Below are 14,281 nucleotides of genomic sequence, written 5' to 3' on the forward strand. Positions count from 1 at the left end.
TTCCCCTCAGCAATACCCAGTGAGGAGGTGTGAATGCCTTCTGTTGCCTCATGCCACTGCGTGCGGGCATAAAGGGCGGAGCTATCCTCACCCCCTCAATTCCTTCTGAACAGAAAGGCTCTGATAGAGAGGGGAAGAAGGAAAGGTTGTGGAACAGACATGTGCAACACATGCTCAAATAAATTGGTTAGTCTCCAAGGTGCCACAAGTACTCCTTTTCTTTTTGCGAATACAGACTAACACGGCTGTTACTCTGAAACACATCTTGAACAGTTACAGAAAAAGGTTAGTAAACCTTTCTTCAAATGACTGCACGTGTCCATTTCACTGTAGGTTACCCACAAGCAGTTCAAACTGGAGATGGGCTATAAGTCTTCTTGAAGCAGGATTTGTATAACCACTTGTCCAACTCTGGCACCATCTCTAGAGTGATGTGAGACGATGTAGGAAGAGGCAAACATATGGATTGATGACCAGGCTGCAGTCTTACACATGTATGAGAAGGGTGCACAAGAATTCTGCCCCTTGATATGCAAGCCAAACAGATGGCCTGAAGCTCCCTGACATTTATATTGAGCTTTAGGTCACAGATAGACCAAAGACCTTGTGTCTAAAGGAATTTAAGTGAGCTCACCAACCTAGATCTGATTCATCTGTGACTAGGGTTAGTGACTTGTGGAGGAGCAAAGGGGACTCCCATACAAACACTCAGCGGTTTTATCCACCAGGCCCGGGAAGACAAGACCTTAGTAGGCACTTGAACCACTATGTCTATATGATGATGGTCTGGTGAACACACCGCAGCCTGCCAGCTTTGTAGTTTCCTGAAGTGCAGCCTGGCATGCTGCACCCATTTAAGTGCACGCTGCCATGTGCCCTTGAAACTTAAGGCAGTTTTGTGCTGTAATGACAGGATGCATCTTTAGATTTAGAGCAAGGGGGGGAAAAATAAGGCCCACGGGCCAGATCCAACCTAACATTTCTGTCCGGCCTTCTCTGCCCCTTCACAATCTCTGAGTCCGAGCCACTAAAAGTCCTGCATTGCAGCGGGGCGCTCAGGCAGGCTGCCTGCCTGCTGTGGCCCCACACAGCTCCCGGAAGCAGCCGGCTGCTGCTGGAATGTCTCTGTGCACCCCTGGCAAGGGGGGGGGGGGGGGACGGACGCGACAGACAGACAGACTCCGTGTACTGTCCCCACAGCTCCCATTGGCCAGAAACTGGACACTGGGAGCTGTGGGGGCGGTGCTTGCAGGCACAGGCAGTGCAAGGAGACCCACTACCCCCATTCCCCAAGGGGTGTGCAGAGACATGCCAGCAGCAGCTGGCTGCGAACGCTTCCGGGAGCGGCGTGGGACTATGGCAGGCAGGCAGCCTGCCTGAGCCCTGCTGTGCCATCAGCTGGAGCCACCTGTGGTAAGCCCCTCTTGGCCAGAACCTGCACCTCAACCCCCTGCTCCAGGTCAGGACCTCTTCCTACACCCAAACTCACTCCCAGACCTTGCCCCCCCCGCACCTCAACCCCCTACCCCAGCTCAGAACCCCCTCCTGTACCCGAACTCCTTCCCAGATCCTGCACCCCAATCTTCTGCCCCAGTCCAGAGCCCCCTCCTGCACTAAACTCCCTCCCAGACCCCACACCCACTTAATACAGTTGAAATTAATATACCAAAATTCGTGAAGTGGCCCCCCTGCAAAAATTATTGCCCACCCCTGATCTAGAGCAATGACCCATATGATTTGGAATCTTAATCTTGGCAGGAAAGCCAATGGGGGAGGGATAGCTCAGCAGTTTGAGCATTGGCCTGCTAAACCCAAGGTTGTGAGCTCAATCCTTGTGGGGGCCATTTAGGGATCTGGAGCAAAAATTGGGGATTGGTCCTGCTTTGAGCAGGGGGTTGGACTAGATGCCCTCCTGAAGTCCCTTCCAACTCTGATATTCTATGATAAGCCTTGGGCTTTGTAGACTCCAGGACCACCCCAATAAATTATTTTTCTTTGTACTGGAGAAATCTATCCTGATTGATTCGGTGCCCCAGTGCACTGAAGCTGGACTGTCTAGTGGCCATGCTGGACAGTACCTCGGACCTGGATCAACCTCTCATTAACCAGTCATCTAGTTAAGCGAATACATGGACTCCTGACTTTCACAGGAACTCCACTACCACAACCATGCACTTTGTGAATATGAGAGGAGCTACTAACAGGCCAAAGGGCAGCACTGTGAATTGATAGTGGGATCCGTTGACCATGAACCTGAGGAATTTTCAGGGGTTCTGGTGAATTGCCACATGAAAATAAGTATCTTTTAAGTTAAGGGCAACATATCAGTCCCTGTGATCTATGGAAGGGATAACATAAAATTGTGATTGGTCACTCTAGCTTATTTTCTTTAGGAACTTGTTTAGCTGTCTTAGATCTAAAATAGACCTGATACCCTCCCTTTGCTTAGGCAACCATGATAACAGATGGTGCTACCTGCCCCCTATAATATACAGGTGTCATGGAGTCCACTAAGGCACAAAGTGCAGAATCAGAAATAGAACCCAGGACCCCTTCGCTCAAACTAAGCAACGCTTCAGTTTAGATCAGTGTCCTCCCATATGGGGTATAGGAAGAATGCTACCCTAATCATTTTTTAGAGGCTTGGGAGGCGAAGGAAGGACTTGATCCCAATGGTCTGAACTCTTGTTAGGAAGCGAGAGAGGATGGCAGTGTTGGGCTTAGGACATTTTATGCTTTTAAATCTTGAATGACTGAAATCAGGCACCTATGTAAGTGGCCTGATTTTCATCCTGAGAAACATATGAGGCTGCCAATGCCCAGTAACTTTGAAAATTAGGTCACTTATACAGAAGTCAAAATATGAATTATATTCGTATTTAGAAGCAAAATGCCTGGAATCATGAAGGACGATGTTCTATTCTCACTCTGCCGCTTACTCACTCTGTGACCTCAGGCAAGTCCCATAACTTCTCTCAACCTCATTTTCTTCATTGAGAAAATGGGAATACGAGCAGATCTATGTTACAAGGGTATCTGGAGATTTAATCAATTAACACTGGGAAGGAGCTTTGAGACCCTGAAATGGAAATTGCTATATAAATGTGGGATATTGTGGCTATAAACCTAGAAGATCCTACGATCTTCAGTTTCCAAAAAGTCACACAGGCATCTACTACTGACAGATCACTGAGACTCTTCTGCACCTATGATATTTACACGTCTGTTCCAACATATATATTCAGCACCATCACCTACCGAGTTGGAATAGAGTTTGAACTGATTCTCCCAATTTACTCAATCTGACAGAGTGGTGTGTGTGTGTCAACTTTCTTCCGAGTGTCATTGTGAGGGGGTGAATTAGGCCCAGAGGCCCCCTGCTGGAGGCCTCATGGTCCTGTCACATTTGTCTCAGGAAAGAAGCAGTGGAGAGGTCCTCCAAGCTGCCTAGAGCAGCAGTATGGGACACAGCCAATGAGAGGGGCTGCACGGAGCAGCCAATCAGGCCCATATAAAAGGAGCTGCAGGGCTAGAGTGAGTTCAGTCTGCTTGCAAGAATCGGGGAGCAAGAGGTGCTCCTGACTGACTCCACGGGCTGCAAAGGCTAAGGCAGGTAGTTGCTGGCAGGGACCAAAAAAGTGAGGGAACAGCTTCTGGCTGGCTGCCAGGACTCAATTAAGATGGGCTACAGGGAAGTGGCCCAGGGGAATGCAGTTAGTTAAAAGGGCGTGGCACATGGCCGATACTTAGAGGGTCCCTGGGCTGGGACCTAGAGTAGTGGGAGGGCCCAGATCCCCCTAGCCTCCACCCATCAGCCATTGGGGAAGTGGCTGTGCCCAGAGAGAAGGGAGTTTAGACAGGCCCAGGGAAGGGACTGTATGTGTACCTGTTACTCCCTCTTCTCCAGAAGGAGGCTGAACTGAGACTGACGCATCTAAAGAGCTAGAATCAGAGGACTAAAGGGAAGGCAGAGAACCTCCAGGGAGGAAGCACTGGGGGTGCTGCTCCATCCCAGAGCACGAACCTTCACACACAAAAGCGGGCCAACTACAGTACTGAGATCAGTCCTCAGTCTGACCAACAGGGCCTGAGCCAGGGGAGAGCTAGAGAGACGACGTTGCCAATGGAGGGGTACTGTGATGGGCCCGGTTGGACAAAGGACTGAGCCCGGGAAGAGCTGCAGGGTGTTTTGGACTTATACCCCCAGAAAGGGTGTTTGTCTGTTTGCACATGGACTGTGAGAGTCTTGGCCAGAGGCCTGAGTAACTGAAGACCTGCCTGACAAGTGCAGCAGCCAACAGGGGGCACTATGAAATTGAGAAAAACTGCAGGCATGCACACACTCGAACAGGGGGCGCTCACAAGAGGTGAGTGCCACCCCATTACAGACAGTCTAACTGGCTCTAATTCAGCCATGTTATGTTCCTTTTTATAGCCAGATCCTTAGTTTATTACTGATTATCTGTTCTGAACAGTTTTAAGGGCTAGTTGTAAATAACCAAGTTGAAGGCTATATGTTTATGTGCAGAGGTTCAATTTTCATCTGCCCAAAATTAATCAGTAACTATGAATTTCTTTTAAACCTATATTTCTTACTTAGCCAGATTTCCTGTGCTCACACAAACCATTAGGTCAGTTTGTCACATCCTCCTCCCAGTATACAGCCCAGGGAAATGCACCACAAAGATGGCAACAGATAATTCACTCTGGAGGAGGGAGCCTACCAGGCTGGTAATGCATTTGGAGCTTTGCAGGCATCAAATCTGGACAGACTGGTTTAAGAGATTACACCAGTGATTCAGCAGAAACAAGACTGGACATTACAGCTCTGCCCATGGCATTCACACCATTATCTCCATTTGTTAAATTGGCTCTCAAAGTTAGATACATTTTCTTTGTTCAGAATTGAGGTTAAGTATGCAATTCAATCCAAACACTTCCTATTTCTATGTTGTCAGTGCAAAGATATTGAAAAGAATCCTTATGCTCCAAGTCAAAAGTTCTGCGGTACTTCCCAACAAGGCAAGAAAATAGACTACTAGATGACCAATTACAGATCCTTTCCAACACAAACTCCTATAATCCTAGATGGGCATTTTCTACTCTTCTGAGGGTATGTCTACACCACAATTAAACAACTGCAGATGGCCTGTGTCAGCTCCCTGGGACTCAAACTACAAGGCTGTTTAACTGCAGTGTAGACATTCAGACTCAGACTGCAGCTTGGGCTCTGGGACCTCCTGAGTGGGGAGAGCAGACATACCTTGAATTCCCATACCCTCACTTGCTAGAATTCATCATTTTAAATGCTGCACTACAAGAAAACAGGATAGACTGAAGGATGAAGTCCTGGTGGTTCTTCAAGGTGCTGTCCCTATCTGTATTCCACTAAGAGTTATATGCATGCACCATGTGTCCAAAGCTGGAGATTTTGTAGTAGTAGTCCACTGGTCTGCACATGCGCCCTTGCTCCTCCTCATGGTTTCAACCTAGGAGATAAAGGGCGGGGCAGACCAACCGCCCCCTCAGTTCCTTCACTGCAAATCAATCAAATTCACAAATCTTGCAGAACTTCCAGTTAGAGGTAAGTAACCTCCTTTTTCGAGTGATGGTCCCTACTGTATTCTGGCTTCAAAAAGGTAGATAAGATAAGTGTATGGGTTGGTTGAGGTGAAAGCAGGAAACCACTTTTTCCAGAAACTTGGGATGCAAACACAGGAAAACTTTGTCCTTATGGAACATGGTGAAAGGAGGGTCTGCCATCATGGCCCCCAATTCACCCACCCTTCTCACCAAGATAACAGCTCTCACAAAAGCAGCCTTCATGGAAAGAAGGGAAAGGCAGCAGGAGGCCAGAGGTTCATCAATGCCATGAGGTCATGGCTGAGGTCCCACTGGGGAGCGATGGATTGAACAAGAAGATATATCCCCATTGAGCCCTTCCAGAATTGTACAGTCAATGGGTGAGTGACAATCAAGTGCCTCTCCACAGTGGGGTGGAAAAAACACTAATGATCACTACATGCACTTTGATAGAGCTGAGAGCAAGTCCCAATGCCTTCAGGATAGAAGAAAATCCAAGAAGAGAGGAATGCATATGGTCTCAGGATCAAGACCTTTGAACTGAGCCCAGGAGGTAAAGCATTTCCATTTGGCTTGGTAGGACTGCTTCATGGATTACTTCCTGCTACCAGAGAGGACTTCTATCCAAAAAACAAGTTCTCAGGTGAACCATTTGTGGATCAGGATGTCTGATCCCACTATTGTGTTGCCTGAGCAGTTCCGGGAACGTCAGTAGCGGTAGAGGAGGATCCTTCAACATGCAGAGAAGGGAAGGAAACCAGAACTGGTCAGGCCAGAAAGGGGCAATCAGAATGACCGTTGCTGTCTCCTGCCAAATCTTGAAGGATGTGGGGAAGGAGTGGTAAGGGAGGGAAGGCATAATTGTTCTGGTCCAACCAGCCAATGACTAGGGAGTGGACTCTGAGCCCGCCCTGGAACAGTACTGGATGCATCTGGTATTAGTGCGGGAGGCAAAGAGATCCCTGACCGGAGTCCCCAAATGGTGAAAAATGTCTGACCATAGAGTTGTACAGCTCCCATTCGTGGTCGGCCACAAAATTCCTGCTGAGAGCATCTGCAATCATTTTCTTAGTCCCCGGCAGATAAGCCGTTGACAACACGATACCGTGTGCAATGCACCATTTCCAGTGGCAAACCACTTACACACGAAGTGCTGGCAACCTCCTGCCCCCTTGTTTATGTAGTACATTGTACTGATATTGTCATGATGAAAATATGGCAGGAGCATATGGACAGGAGAAGTAAGTGACGCTGTCTATACTGACCTAAGTTCTAGGTGTTTATGTGCATCCTGGATTCCCAAGCGGACAAAGTCCCTTGCATCATGTGTTCATCCATAATGATGGTCATGCTTGGGGAGGACAGATGGAACAGCATTCCAATGCAAACCTGATCTGGGTCCATCCACTGCTGTAGGGAACTCACTGAAACAATCAGTTCCAACAGGGTCAGGAACCTGTCCTGCAGTAGGTAGGCACGCACAGAGACCACATTGATGTGTGCCCTGATGAACTTGAGGGACTGTGTGGGGTCCAATGTCCATTTTCCAACATTTACACTCACCCTCAAGGAGGAGAGGAGAGGAGTAGAAGCAGCAGGGAAGTTGATGCTTGAGCCTTGCCTCTGGATCGCACTGACAGCAGCCAGTTGTTGAGATAAGGGAAAATGAGGACCCCTTGACCCCGGAGGTAGGCCACCACTACAGAGACAAGCTTGGTGAAGACCTAGAGGGAAGTGGTGTGTCTGAACGGTAAAACCCTGTATTGGAAATGCTAATGGCCCAGGGTAAACCTCAGGAATCATGTCGGTCAGATGGATATCTATGTGAAAGTAAGCATCTTGCATACTGAGAGCCGTAAACCACATCTTTTTCTAGCGAAGGTTTGACGGCCGTGAGCATGACCATAGGAAACTTTGGCTTGTGTATGAAGCAGTTGAGATAACTGAAATCTAGGATTGGTCTCCATCGTCCCGTTTTCTTGAGTACCAGGAAGTAGGTGGAAGTAGAAACCTGCGCCTTGGATGGCCGTGGGCACAGGGTCTATCGTCCCTCTCCTCAGAAGGGAATCTACCTGTAGGACGAGGATACTGTCATGAGAGTGGTCCCGGAAGTGGGACTGGGAATGTGAATGAGATGGTATACGATCGAGTTCACGATGCTATGTTGAATGACATCCAGGCCCCACTTATCTGATATCACATGCCAGACTGGTAGAAAGAGAGCAAGGCGAGTGGGGTGCAAGAACAGTAGGGTGCAATAGGGTTGACAGTTCTCTGTTTGCACTCAAATATTGCTAATGTGAAGGTTGAGCATGTGGCATTCAGAACTCTGCTGACAGGCCAGGCAGACAGGGTCAATGAGGATTTTGACACTTGTGAGGAGGCTCACAGGGCCGCTGACGGAAAAACTGAGGGGCTCTGTACAGTTGTGCAGGAGGTGGCAGACAGAATTTACATTTGAGTGCTGGTGTATAAACGTCCAGAGATCACAGGGTGGTTCTAGTCTTTGAGGGTAGTGAATCATCAGTCTTCCAGTTGAAGAGGCGAGATTCATTAGAGGGGAGGTCCTCAATTGTGTGTTGTACCTCCCTCAGGAAACCAGAGGAACGTAACCAGGATTCCCTCTTCATAACTATACTTGTGGCCATAGCGCCCAAAGACATGTCCATTGAATCTACCGCAGCCTGGAGTGTCGTCCTGGAAACCAGTTTGCCTTCCTGTAAAACAACCTGGCACAGTCCTGCTGGAGAAGTTTGTCCGCAAATTCTGCTAACTGGCCATAATTCAAAAAAACATATTTTGCCAGTAATGCCAGGTAATTAGAGATGTGGAACTGAAAGTTCGCCAACAAACAGACCTTCCGACCCAGGAGGTCCAGCCTCTTTACCCTCGTCAGTCGGAGTGGAACGTGGGTGCTGCTGCCTGGCCCACTCTGTAGCGGCTTGAATAACCAGGGAATTGGATGGGAGGTGAAAAAACAGACACTCAGATTTCACTGGTACATAGTATTTCTTTTCTGTCCCCTTCAGAGTGGGCGCACAAGTTGTCGGGGTATGCCAGACGGTGTGGGCCTGTTGGAGAATTACACTGTTGCTTGGTAGCACCACTCTGTCCAGTACCAGTGTATGCAGAATGTACAGTAACTGATGCTGGCTGTACCCTACACCACCTCCAGTGGAATGTGGAATGCCTCAGCCACCTTTAACAACTCCTGTAAACGGCAATAGTCTTTCGGAGAGAGGAAGGAGTTGAGGACACTGCCGCATCCAGAGATGAGGGTGAGGGAACCTCTCCAGATCTGGCAGCATGACATCCGGAGATGAGGAGAGAACCGCTTTGGATCTGGCAGTCGGAGGTTGGGCTGACTGGTGCATCCTCCAACCCTGGTTCTGAATGTCTACTTGACAAAGACCAGGGAGGTGAAGAGGGGGACGACTCCTCCTCGAGACGGTTCCAAAGGTAGAGTCTGGGCCAAGATCCCTAGTATGACCAACCATGTGGATCCAGCAGTTGCTGTGGCGGTCCCCATGGAGCTGGGTACCACTGGCTCCTGTGCTGAGGAAAGGGAGGATACTGCCACTGGGCCAACAGAGTCTTCAGATATTCTTGCTGCCATTACAGGAGCGGTGAACCATGTGCACCTTCTGAGTCCGATGCCAAGAAGTCAGATCCTTGTTCAAATGGTGGAGCCAAGTGAGTCTCAGGGGACACAACCTGAAGGTGGCAAGTCCAAAGCTGGGGAGTGGAGTCTCTTTGGAAGCAAACACACCAGAAAACATGTGGATCTCACCTCATCTAGGGCAAACAGTTTATGAGGTCCAGGAGTTGACTTGAGTTTCTCCAGTGTCAGCGGCACGCGTTCCACAGACGGAACCAGAGCCAGAACAGGGACAGAGGATTCTCTCGGAACCGATGATTCCTGTGGCTTCAGCGGTACAGAAGAAGTGTGTGTGTGAGGCTCAGCAACCGGGACCAGTGGGTCCGGCATTCTATGTGACTTTTTGTCATGCTTGTGGGGCTTGGAACATGCTGCTTCTCTGTGGCCGGAACTCATGGAAGGTGCAGTGTCTTTCTTGGGCCTTGAGAAAGACTTACAGCCATGCTTATGCGCATGCTTCCTTGCCTCACAGCTAGGCCCTGGCAGAGGTCCATAGCACTGGTACTGGTGGAACCAAACTGGAGTTCTGTAATAGGAGGAGCACTCCTTGACTGCTCAGGCCGATGTACAGAGGGATTCTCTGGCCTGGATCCAACTGCAGCCACCTGGCGACCTCCATGAGGTGCTTCTTGAGGCAGAGAGCCTGGCGTTCCCAGGTATGAGCAGAGAACGAGAGGCAGATATTGCACCTGCATGCAACATGGGCTTCGTCCAAGCAGTAAAGGCAGCATTGGTGCTCGTCGCTGATTGAAAACAAGGGCAGGAAGCGCAGATCTTGGGCATAATCCAGTACCCAGGTGTGCATGCTGGGGGGAGGGGCTAGTAGGTGGGAAATTGCCAAAGCAGCATCCCTAAGTCCTTAAATCCTAAGAATACTACTACTAGCACTAAAACCTACTACAAAAACAATAAAACGTTAACTATATACAAGATTGAGTATTGTATGGATGGCCAACTCCTCAATCTTCGATGTCTTCAAACAAAATCTAAGCTCTTGAGAATTGGCGTCACTGACTTTCAGTATGCAGATGACTATCATTCTTGCACACAGAGGCCAACCTGTAAAGTACCCTAAATCTTTTTGCAGATGCCTATCACAGCCTGAGTCTCTCTCTCAACATCAGGAAAACCAAGGTACTCTACACCTGCCCTCACCTGCACAAACTACTCTTCGTACTCCACAAATCACCATCAGCGGAGAACCCCTGGAAAATGTGGATCATTTTCCGTACCTTGGCAACCACTTCTCCCAAACAGCCAGCATTGACACAGAAATTGAATACAGGATCCACTGTGCCAGCACATCTTTTGAAAGACTACTCAAACGAGTCTTCAATTATAGGGATCTACAAACAGGTACCAAAATCCTGGTTTATAAGGCAGTTGTGATCCCCACACTTCTCTATGGGTGTGAGACCTGGGTGACCTACAGAAGACATCTCAAACAGCTGGAGTGGTTCCAGCAGCACTACCTCAGGAGCATTCTCAGGATCAGCTGGGAAAACCAATGCACTAACATCAGGGTTCTCACTGCAGGCAACATCAGCAGCATAAAAGCACAGGTCATGAAACACCAACTCCGCTGGGCTGGCCATTGTGTATGTAAGTCTGACACTCACCTCCCAAAGCAAGTACTCTTCTCTCAGTTAAGTCAGGGAAGAAGGGCTCACGGAGGACAACGAAAGTGCTTCAAAAGACATACCGAAATTACACCTTAAAAAGGGAGGCATCAACTCAAAAAACTAGGAGGACTTGAAGAACAGAACACAGTGGCACCACACCATACACCAAGCCACCGCTCACTTTGAGGAGAACAGACGTGCTCATGAGACAGAAATGACAAAGGAGGAAAGAAAGGGCACAACACTCCAGCCAACAATTATGTCTCCTCCAAGATTACCCCTATCCACTTTTGTGGGAAAATCTGCAGGGCAAGAATGAGGCTCCTCAGCCACTTAAAAAACATCACCAATGAATCCCCTTGGCAGACATCATCCTCGCATCGAGGCACAGACGAAGAAGACAAGAATAAAACAGCCTTTTTAGTAAAATGTGGAAAGTGCATCACAAGGGATGAGAGAACAGCAGAAGTTCCAACTTGGAGAGTAGTGAGAAGAAACTGAGGGTGCAGTCGGTCCGCCACACTATTTACTGCCTCTGTCGAAATCATGAGATGGAACAAGGACACACGCATGGACCAAAGGACACTACTACTTTCAAAATCTCCAGTTCCGGACACATGGCACATGTGTATAACCCTCAGTGGAATACAATAGGACCACCACCCACAGACCACCACTAGCTTGTTCCAGAGAGTTTGATCTAGAGAAGCATGATGCCTATGTAGTCCAGTTTCTTACCTTCTCGATGCAGCAATCAGATGAGTGCATTGGTCCATCTAGCGCTAGTATCCCACCTCCTGCTACAGCGGATCAACCACTGATTCATCTAGTCCAGTATCCACTCTCTGCTGGATACTTTTAGCAAAAGGGGGGAAAATAATCCATAATACATCTGGATATATTGTGTATTATTATATATTGTGATATATTGTGTATTATTATATATTGTGTACACTGTATAATTAGGTGATGGAGAGTGTGTATATGAAGAGGAAGGGGAGTTTCTTAATGCAAGTGACCAGCTGAAGCATGAGATTTGATTAGCTCTCATCTTGCCTTCAAAAGGAACACTCTCCTCTTATTCTCCACTCTATCAGTGAACACACGGCTCTGGAATTTAGAGGCCAAATTCACTACTGGTGCAACTCCATTCAATTCAAAGGAGTTAAACCAGGGATTAATTTTGCCCTAAACCCTGGTCCACACTACGGGGTTAGGTCTATTTTAAAATGAATGTGTCCTCACAACCAACCCCGTTCTGTAGACCTAAAGGGCTCTTAAAACCAACTTCTGTACTCCTCCCCGGCGAGGGAAGTAGCACTAAAATTGACCTTGCTGGGTCAAATTTGGGGTAGTGCAGATGCAATTCGACAGTATTGGCCACCGGGAGCTATCCCAGAGTGCTCCAATGTGACCGCTCTGGACAGCACTTTGAACTCTCATGCACTAGCCAGATACACAGGAAAAGCCCTGGGAAATTTTGAATTTCATTTCCTCAACGTGGCGAGCTCAGCAGCACAGGTGACCATGCAGTCCCCCCAGAATCGCAAACGAGCTCCAGCATGGACCGAAAGGGAGACACTGGATCTGATTGCTGTATGGGGAGAAGGATTTCTGCAGGCCAAACTCCGATCAAAAACAAGAAATGCTAATATATATACCAAAATCGCACAGGGCATGGTGGAGAGAGGCTACAATAGGGACACACAGCAGTGCCGCGTCAAAGTTAAGGAGCTCAGGGAAGCCTACCAAAAGACAAAGGAGGCAAATGATCGCTCCTGGTCAGAGCCCCCTACATGCCGCCTCTATAATCAGCTGCATGGCATTCTAGGGGGGAAACCCTACCACTATCACACCACTGTCCGGGGACACCTGCAAGGGGGGAGTCTTGCAACAGGGAGAAGGATTTTGTGGCTGAGGAGGAGGAGGAGGAAAATGTGCAGCAGGCAAGCAGTGAATCCATTCTCCCCGGCAGCCAGAACCTTTTTGTCACCCTGGAGCCAAATACCCTACCAAGGTGGGATCCCCAACCCTGAAGCCAGAGAAGGCAGCTCTGGTGAGTGCACATTTGTAACTACAGTATAGGGTTTAAAAGCAATAGTGTTTAATGTTTGATTTGCCCTGAAGAATTGGGATGCATTCGCGGCCAGTACGGCTACTGGAAAGGTCGTTAACATATCTGGAGATGGAGCAGGAATCCTCCAGGGACATCTCCATGAAGCTCTCCTAGAAATACTCCGAAAGCCTTTGCAGAAGGTTTTTGCGGAGGGCTGACTTATTTCATCCTCCATAGTAGGACACTTTACCACATCAAGCCAGTGGCAAGTAGTCTGGAATCATTGTAGCACAAAGCATTGCAGAGAATGGTCCTGGGTTTTGGTCGCACTCAAGCAACATTCGGTCTTTATCTTTCTGTGTTAGCCTCAGGAGAGTGATATCATTCATGGACACCTGGTTGAAATAGGGGAATTTTTGTAAGGGAACAGTAAAAGGACCCCGTTCTTGCTGGATTGCTTGCACTTGGCTAAAAGGGATCATCTCAGAGAATAGCCACGCAGCAGGGGGAGGGGTGAAGGGATCATCCCAGAAAATAGCCACACGGTGGGGTGGGGGGAGGTGTGCGCTGCACATCCACCCAAGAACCGCAGCCCCTCCTTTTAAATGTGAAACCCAACTGGCATTGCTTGCTATGGGAAAGGATGGCGCTGCAGTTTGAAACCATTCCCACATGTTATGAAGGCGTAAGAAGCCAACCCCACGTACCAAAAGGCTTACCCTGGCTGCCTGGAAACCGAATTCTGTTGCCCAGCCATTTGTGATGTGTCACCATACCAGCAGGTGCTAAATATAAAAGGCAAAATGTGACCTTGTACCTAAAGCACATGTACTGTCTGCTGTGAATTGCTTGATTCACTGTGAAAGAGTGTCCTTTTTGTTCTTAGAAATGTATCTTAAATTTTACTCTCCCTTTTTATCTACCCCCAGGTGCAAATGTTTCTATGCTCCCCCTATCATCTCTGTCCCTGAGGTTATCGCACATTAGAAGGCAGAAAAAAAAACGTACTCGCAATGACATGTTTTCTGAGCTCATGAAGTCCTCCTGCACTGATAGGGCACAGCTTAATGCATGAAGACATTCAGTGGCAGAGGCCAGGAAAGCATTAAGTGAGCGCGAAGAGCAGAGGCAGGAAGCGATGCTGAGGCTAATGAGAGCGCAAATGGACATGATAAAGCGTCTGTTGGCACTGTAGGAAAGCCAACAAGAGTACAGACCCCCCCACACACTGCATCCATTGTATAACCACCTGCCCTTCTCCCCAAGTTCCATATCCCCCTCACCCAGGCGCCCAAGAACGTGGTGGGGAAGGCTCCAGGCACCCAGCCACTCCACTCCAGAGGATGGCCCAAGCAACAGAAG

General features: G+C 48.5%; 1 protein-coding gene across 1 annotated transcript in view; it reads right to left on the minus strand.

Moving 5' to 3' along the window:
* Positions 1–14,281, minus strand: part of RIMKLB (ribosomal modification protein rimK like family member B) — a 71,188-nt gene that overhangs the window by 34,751 nt on the left and 22,156 nt on the right. The window lies entirely within an intron of this gene.

This window comes from Lepidochelys olivacea (genome assembly GCF_965140295.1).
Source record: "Lepidochelys olivacea isolate rLepOli2 genome assembly, chromosome: 1".
In the NCBI taxonomy this organism is placed as follows: domain Eukaryota; kingdom Metazoa; phylum Chordata; order Testudines; family Cheloniidae; genus Lepidochelys; species Lepidochelys olivacea.